Source organism: Condylura cristata, unplaced genomic scaffold, assembly GCF_000260355.1.
Source record: "Condylura cristata isolate star-nosed mole 26May11 unplaced genomic scaffold, ConCri1.0 scaffold00001, whole genome shotgun sequence".
In the NCBI taxonomy this organism is placed as follows: Eukaryota; Metazoa; Chordata; class Mammalia; order Eulipotyphla; family Talpidae; genus Condylura; species Condylura cristata.
The window spans coordinates 12,552,860-12,561,492 of NW_004567102.1; positions in this window are offsets into that span (position 1 = coordinate 12,552,860).

Sequence of the window (8,633 nt, forward strand, 5' to 3'; positions counted from 1 at the left end):
AGGGAGCTAGAAGCTAACTTTGTTAACATCTCTCATATACATGTATCTGGTCACTTTATACAAATTGAGCAACTTCACAACATTATACATCAATCATATCTCAGTAAATTTGGAACACATCTCGATCACTACAAGGAAATTATTTTGTAAAGTGATTTGTGGGCAGATCTTACTGTAACTGATACATAAATCTACAAATTTTTTAAAAATTTCCCTTTGCTCTTAAAGTTTCTGAGTCACACTTTTATTCATTAGATGTTGAATAAAGTCAAAAGGAGCAGGCCTTCTAGCCCATTCTGATGGTGGCTGTCCTTCCTGTAAGCCATTTGTACCCCAAACTCCTTTATCTTTATAGAGGTGATATTTTCACTCCATTCTCAGGAGTGGGAGCAAGAGAAATTAGGAACTCCTCTGAGGCCTAACTTCAAAGAAGAAACAGGCAGAAACGGATTCTGTGAGTTAATAAACATTCTCTGAGTACTTAATATGTAATCTGTACACGTTGCTGCATAAGACCTAATGAAAGCTAATACACCACATCTATCAATAAGCAGCCAGTAGGCTTAATGGAGATACAAATGAAAGAAGAATGAAGGAGCTGGACACGTTATGTCAAATAAGGGTTACTCACCAGTGAGTCACCAGAAGGACACTGGTTAGGCTAGATCTGAATGTAAGGATGGGGCTGGATTAGAACAGGAAGGATATTCCACAAGAAGCATTGTGAGCATAAAGACATGGAGGTGGAAGTGAGATCAGTCTAGGTGTGGGGCAGCAAAGAAATGCTGGAGCAGAACTAAACGAGCCTGTCTACAATGCAGTGAATTCACAGAGGGCTGTGCAGTGAGGCAGCTGTAGGTCCCTGTGATTCTAGCAAGTGGGGATGAGACCAGGAAGATATGGTAGCCAAAGACATGTCCTTCACATATGGTTAGGAGCCAAGGTATTTTCATTTCATACTCTCCAAATAAAATGGACATTCTATGTTGACTTTGGTCTATGATAAATAAAAAAGAAATTGACTGGCTTAGAGGTTTTTAAATTCCAGACTTTGTTTACACATGAAAGGATTTTTCAAAGGTCAGACTTCCACTGCTCTAATCACCTTTACATATCTATGTTCAGTGTTATTCTAGTTCTATAAACAAGCTTAAAATAGAAATTGATAATGCCATTTGATTTTAAAAGGGAAAGTGCTTCAAATTTCTGTGTGTCTACAGCCAAATGCATTTTTTCTCAAGCAAGGTCAGTAGTTCTTCAGAAACTTTGCAATTTATGGAATAGGCTTAAGCAATTTGCCAGTGATGGCTACAGCCCTCTTTTTCATGTGGTGTCTAGAATGTAGCAATAGAAATACATGCATTTATATGAAAATTTTCAATATTAATTGAAAGATAGTCTACCATTAAAAAGAGTTAAAAACCATTTTAGACTAAAAAATCTGTATCTAATGCATCAGCAATATAAATAGAATATATAACATGATTTTCTTTAGGGACAGAATTGCAGATTTTAAATTCTCCTTTTTGTACTTGTATTTTTAATTTTTCCACAAGAAGTATGTACTTCTTGTGCAACTTTTCTTCCATTCAGTGTCTAAACACTACTTTGGATATATGTGAGATGTTAAAAGTGATTATATTTGGGGGCCTCCCAGGTGGCACAGGGGTTAAAGTCTCAGCACCATCAAGCTATCTCCAGCCACAGCTGCATGAGTTCAACCCCCGGCCAGGGAGGTGACTCACATGGCACAGCAGACCTCTCCTGTCTCACCCACTGCTCCCCTCAGCAGTGTACTCCAGTCAATCTGCCTGTTCTGCTCCCCTCTCTGTCTTGGTGAATCCTCCCATCCCCAGAACTTTTGGCCTACACTCCAGTTCTTGTATACATTAAAAAAAAAAAAAGATTATATTTAGGACATGATCAGAAAGAGATTTTATAATTATGGCAGAGGGGTGGGAAAAAATAGTATCAACATTTTCAATAGAAGCAGAACATGATAGTAAAATTATAATGAAACTCTCCTCATTTATAAATGGCTGTGATGACCTTGGATAAGTCATCTAAGCTTCTTGGTCTTATTTTTCTGTGTAGAAAAAGCTGATAGTTCAAACATCTCTTTTGCTTGAAAAAAGTTAACTATGAACAGTACTTTTCTCAACAACCCTGGAAATTGACCTAGCTCCTGCTACCTTTCCATCTTAGTGTTCAAAGAAGGTTTTTGTTCCTACCTACATACTTAGGAAAACAGCATGTTATCTAAGAGAGGTATCGTTAGCAAGGGAGAGACAGCCAATAGATTCTCTCTTATAACCTGGAAGTTCTTTAGGTCTTGGGATAAACTCTACTATTTCAATTGCTAGGGAAAAGTCAGGTTAATTACTGGATTTTCTAATATCAGACAGCATTACGCATTCCTGTGTGAATTCCCATTTCCTTTTGTTTCAGGAAAGTTCCTCATCCTTGGATTTTTGCCCGGTAGATTGTACCTTGTCCTAGGAGCCACTGTTTGGCAAGGTTTAGTTCACAAGATTAGAAGATAATGGGAAGCCAGTGCCTCTACCTATCTTTTCATATTTTTTTCTTATATGTTTCCTCAGTTGCTACTATCGCTGACATTTCTGCCTTAATTCTTCATGTCCTCATGGTTTACCATTCATTTTTACCATGAAGCATTGCCTAATTTATTTTGCCCACAAAAACCAATCCTTGTAGAAGTTTATGTGCAGTTATTTCCAATAACACACGATCTAACACAAATGCTTTCTTCTTGTATGTTATCATCTACTTTTTTTTTTTTTAAGATTTATTTAGTTATGCATACAGAACTGAGATATAGGCCAGAGGTGTAGGGGGATTGAGAGGATTCACCAAGACAGAGTGGGGAGCAGAACAGGCAGATTGACGGAATACACTGCTGAGGGGAGCAGCGGGCAGGTCAGGAGAGGTCTGCCGTGCCATGTGGATCACTCCACTGGCTGGGGATCGAACTTGTCTTGCAGTGACTTTGATAGCTTCATAGTGCTGTGCTTTAACCAATTGTGCCACCAGGGAGAGCCCTCATCTACTTCTTTACAACAACTTTCTCACTTTATCTGGAATATAGAGACTTCAAAATTGGGGAAGGTTCATAACAATAAAATCGTTAACTTGTGTTGCTATTCTAGTAATTATTTGCTTATTCTGTGACTGTTCAGGTCTCAGTATTTGGTGACAGATGCTTTTTGATTAGTGAAAGTGTCCCTAACTAGTGACTTTTTTTTTTGGCCCACAGTGAGGATCTGATATAGTATCTACAGCAGGTATTAAAAAAAGACAAACAGAACAAAAGCCTCAACTTCATGATTTTTTTTCATCCAGGAAAGGGGGGCTTATAAGGTCCACCATGATAAACACTACCTAACCTTGCTCCCAATAATATGATACCAATAATTTAGTAGGAGTTTCAGAGATTGGAATAATGTCTTGTTAAAGATTTCACAGAAAATAAAACTGGTAAAGAAGTAGCATAAAAGTAAGATACCTGAATACTTTCAAAAAAGAGAAATTGTTAGGAATTTTGAAACATGAGAGACTCAGAAAACTAGAAGTTATCTTAGAAATCTATAAAATCATCACTTTACAGAAGAGCAATGAAAATCTCACTGAATTACCCAAGGTTAAATAAGAGATAAAATCTGGACTAGAACTCAAGCCTATAGCTTCTTAAATCTGAACTTCTTCCTACTTTGATTATGATTTATTTCTCCTGTAGTATTATGATGAAATAGGAAACATCCAGTAATTTTAATCCTTTTCTTTTTTTTTAAAGATTTATTTATTTATGCATACAGAAATGGGGTACAGACCCCTGAAGTGCAGGGGTGGTGAGAGGATTCTCCAGAGACCAAGTGAGGAGCCGAACAGGCCGACTGATGAAGTACACTGCTGAGGGGAGCAGTGGGCAGGCCAGGAGAGGTCTGCTGCGCCATGTGGATCACCTCTGGGGCGGGGATCAAACTCATGCTGAAGGGATCAAACTCATGCTGAAGGGGCGTTAGCTTCTTAGTGCTGTGCTTTAATCCACTGCACCACCAAGGAGGGTCCTAATTTTAATCATTTTCTATCAGGAGCCAATGCCTCCTTGAGCAGGGATTTCCCCCTGCATACTCTCCAGTCTTCAGGATTGACTGCTTCCTTTTCTTCATGCCAGTAGGATGATTCCATCCTTATATTCCACCACTCTGAAATCAGCATTACTATGAAAATCAAATGATCAAACCAAAAAAGCATACCATTACTTCACTTTGGATGAATATTATCAGTGACTGTGAGGCAATGCCTAAGAACTGAAAACACTGTGTGATGTGGTCATGAGTAAGCACCAAATCCTTCATGAGCATTCTTTAAGACCTAAAAATATTTTGCTAAGCAATTTTACAAATTGTGACTTTAAGTTAGTCAGTTATTACCAGAATTAAATTATTATTGCAATTGGTTGTGTGTGGTCCACTGGAAAAAGTATAGTCATCTAGGCCTTTAAAGGCTCACCCTTCTCCATGATGCTGTGGTGGGAACAGCCGTTTGGAGATGGTCCATGGTTATTATTACACAACTGATGTAATAAATCTCGTTATTGCTTGTTGAGATTTTCTACATCTGTAGAACATTTTAGGGATCCATGGAGAGATTCCCTCATTCATGAAGGACTCCTGTTAGCTTGGTTGGGGTGAAAAAATAAAGTATCTAGATAAGCACTGAGAGTGTTGTCTATTAAATGCTGTATTTGTTAAATAGTTCATTTCACACCTATGAAATAGGACACTAATTTTACTTCTTCACTAATTAATTCAATAAATCAGCACTTGGTGAGTCATTATTTTGGGAACAAACAGAAAACATTCTGTTTTTACCATTGAATCTCCAGTGTAGGACTGGAAAGAGTTTTAGAAGGAGCAGATGTGGTTCCGAAGCAAACATTTCAGAAAGAAACCGAAATGACTTTCTTCTATAGGCCCTTTTTACCACATGCCAGTGCCTGGGATGATTACTCAGAGTCATTCTTTTTCTTTCATACCTGCAATAAGTCCAATGCTGGATTTGCCTCCTTTGCATGCCAGGCATTAGCTTTCTGCAAATGAGCTTTTCCTTATCTTTTCCTAGCATAAGAATCACAGAGAAATTAGTCAACCTCTGGCCACCTAACAATCATTACTGCATACTCTTCTTTTTTGTTTGTTTTTTAAGATTTATTTATTTATGCATACAAGAACTGGGGTACAGGGTAGAGGAGTTGGGGTGGTGAGAAGATTCACCAGAGAGAGTGGGGAGCAGAACAGGCAGCTCGATGAAGTACACTGCTGAGGGGAGCAGCAGGCGGGTCAGGAGAGGTCTGCCATGGCATGTGGGTCACCTCCCTGGCCACAGGGATCCAACTTGCATTAAGTGGCTATAGCCAGCTTGCAGTGCTGCTACTTAACCCTTTGCACCACCAGGGAGGACCTCATACTCTTCTTTACTAGAACAGAAGCCTCTAAAAGAGAGGAAGAGGAAAGAAAAACTATTGGGATTCATGAAATAAAACCCCCTTGTTTATTTTTCCAAATCAGAAGGAAGTAATTCTAGTGGTAATTCTGTTACAGGGCAGAGGGAGGAGCACCCAGGCCCCACCCCAATCTGATCACTCTAAATAGGTTCTGCTATCTATCGGTTGCATCAAGAGAAAAGGATTCTTTAGTGGAAAGGATCTTTAACATCTTTAACATAATTAGTGTGCAACAAAGAAAAGAAAAAGAATATAGATTTCAAATCCAGCTTCCAAAGTAACCTATCCCCTGTGTGTAAATGCCCAGCCAAATGGTTGCTCCAAAGCAGGGTCACTGAGACCCAAAAGCCTGCCACCAGTCTAAAGCACTGCTTGTTGGAATCCAGAGGAAAGGAGCTGAAATGGACACAGTGTACCTGGGACAGAAGGCATAAAATCAAAATCGAAGTTGCCATTGATAATCTCCTCAGGGGTCTCTCATCACATCTGTTTCAACCAGTCCAAGTGCAGCTACTTCACATCTCTCTGCTCCATGTGCCTCCTCTAGGTCTCCTTCTAGATTTCCATCTTTCTTCCTTCCTTGTCAGTCTCCTCTCTAGCTTCCTCTCTTCCCTGCTCAGTTCCAGCCTTCCTTAGGGAACATGGAAACTCCCCTTTCCTGCAGACCACCCTGTTACACTCCTTCTCCCCTTTTACCCTGCCTTTCCACCACCATCCTGGTTTTGGGTTTTGAAGGTAGTGCTCATGTTATTAATTTGAACTAAATGGATGTTTAACAACAACTGTGCTGTCTTAAACATAAAACTATGTCCTGAAGAAGCTCAGAATTTAAAAACAAGCTCAATGGGACATAGTTCTTAAAGACTCTTGCAAATAAAACCCAGAAAAACTTTCTGAAAGTGCACTTTATATTCCTTTGCTTTTACAAAAGACTTACATTAATATCTACTTCCAGTAACAGGAAAAAATCCAAAGGTTTTTTTTTTTTTTTTTTAACACCAAAAGGCCAAAAACATAAGCATTTCAGCTTTAGTTTTGTAGCAGTTCTTACGATGGTGTAGGAGAAACAGGATGTGAAGCCAGAGGCCTGGGGGTAAAAGAATTCACCAGAGACATAGTGGAGAAGAGAAGAACAAAAAAGGGGAATTTATAGTATAGCTCAGAGAAGCAGTGAGCAAGACGAAGAAATCTGTGTGAATAAGGATTTGGGGCTCCCTTTTATAACCTGTTTTTGTTGGCACTTCATGACTGGGGAATCGGTTTGGGCTAGTTAGTCCTGGGAGGTCTGATCTTGGGCACTGACCTTTGACAAAGAATGTGTCCTGGCCCTGTTTGGCATTCAGGGTCAAAGAGATCCCAAAGGCCTGGATCCCATAGCAACCATATCAATTTCTTTTTATACAAAACTCCCATATCTTCCTGCTGGACCAGGGGTGGGGGCTTTCTTTTAACCTTATTAAAGATTACCTGGATAGGCAATGCCTTCACAAGAGTGAGAGTGAAACACTCAGCTCCTTTCCCAGGATGTTGTATGCTTTTTATATCATCCTTTCTTTTACTATAGTTAGTGCTATTTTGAATTTTATGTGTTATTTAGTATGACTTGGTAGGTTTTTTGGGTGTCTGGAAATGTTAAAAAAAGTTTTCCATACAAATTAATTGTAATTATTTCTTTTTACCCTATTTTAGTTTATGAAAGGAATGACAGAGAGACCTGTGCAAAGATCTTTTATCCCTTTCCACTTAATGCTGGATGAACTACAGTAAGTCATTAATAAAATATTAATCTGGTTTAAATGAAGTTTGCTTTGCGTCATTTTATGGTGCTTGAGCTCCAGACTGAAAAGAATAAGATTTCTTCACGGCAAGATAACAGAAATAATTTTCATGTGTTACTAAAGCTTACTTAAGTCTTACCCAAAGTAAAATATAGCATTTAAGTTATGTTTTATTGCTCTTATATAATTATATAAGCTATATGCTATGGCATAAAGTTACATATTGCTATATGTTATTTTCGTGGCTTAATTACCATCTTTACATTTCAGTGGGGTTTGGGTTGGGAGGAGGTGACCCTTCCTCATGTAGTCTTTCAGAGCTCAGATTTTCTCCATAAGTGTCTCCAATCTTCCCTAGGGTTTTAGAGCCATTCACTGAAACCCTGGTGGAGGAACAGAACGGGGAGCCCAGCATCAAGGCTCTTTCTAGACCAGACTTAGAAGTGGGATACCTACTTCTGTCCACATTCCATAGCTCAGAACTCAGTCACATGGCCATAGTTATCTGCAAGGCAGGCTGGGAAATATAATGTAGCTGTATTCCCAAGAGGAAAATGGAAACAGTGCACTGAAAAATGTCTAAAGACTTCAAGAGACAGTGGAGAAGTTTCCTTGCTCAGCAAAAGAAAGCCAGGTAAAATGAAGTGGCTCTGTATGAGAGGAAAAGGAACAATTCAATGGTCCTGCAGGTTTTTCTTTTGTCTTTTTGTTTTCAGCACTAAAGACAATGTGAGTTACAACATTAAAAAGAGCTGAGGGCCAATGTACTTTGTAGTATGCCTGTCTTCTCCCTGCTCTGTCTCTGGTGAATCCCCTCACACCCCCACCACTGTCCTGTACCCCAGTTCTATATACATAAATAAATAAATCTTAAAAAAAAAAAAAAGAGCTGAGGGCTCGTCTCAGATGTAAAACCATCTCTTCTTCTGGAACTGTGGCTATGATGCCCAGCCTTGCTGCTTGAATTTTCACATCAGCAGTTATTTTAGCATCATTGTATGTAATTATGCTCTGTTATTTTCTACCTATAAATTTTACCTACGATTTTTTAATGAAGATGTGGTTGACCCATAGTTCATAAAATCCAAAGATTGGGGTGTATTTATGAGCATGCATGTGTGTGTGTGTTTGGGGGCAGTAATGAATGATCTTCAAGAAAAGAAGCAGAGTGGGCTAAATATACTAGTAAGAACAGTATTTTTTTTTTAATATTTATTTATTTATGCATCCAGAACTGGGGTACAGGCCAGAGGTGCAGGGGGTGGTGAGACGATTCACCAGAGACAGGGTGGGGAGCAGAACAGGCCGACTGATGGAGTAAGATGCTGAGG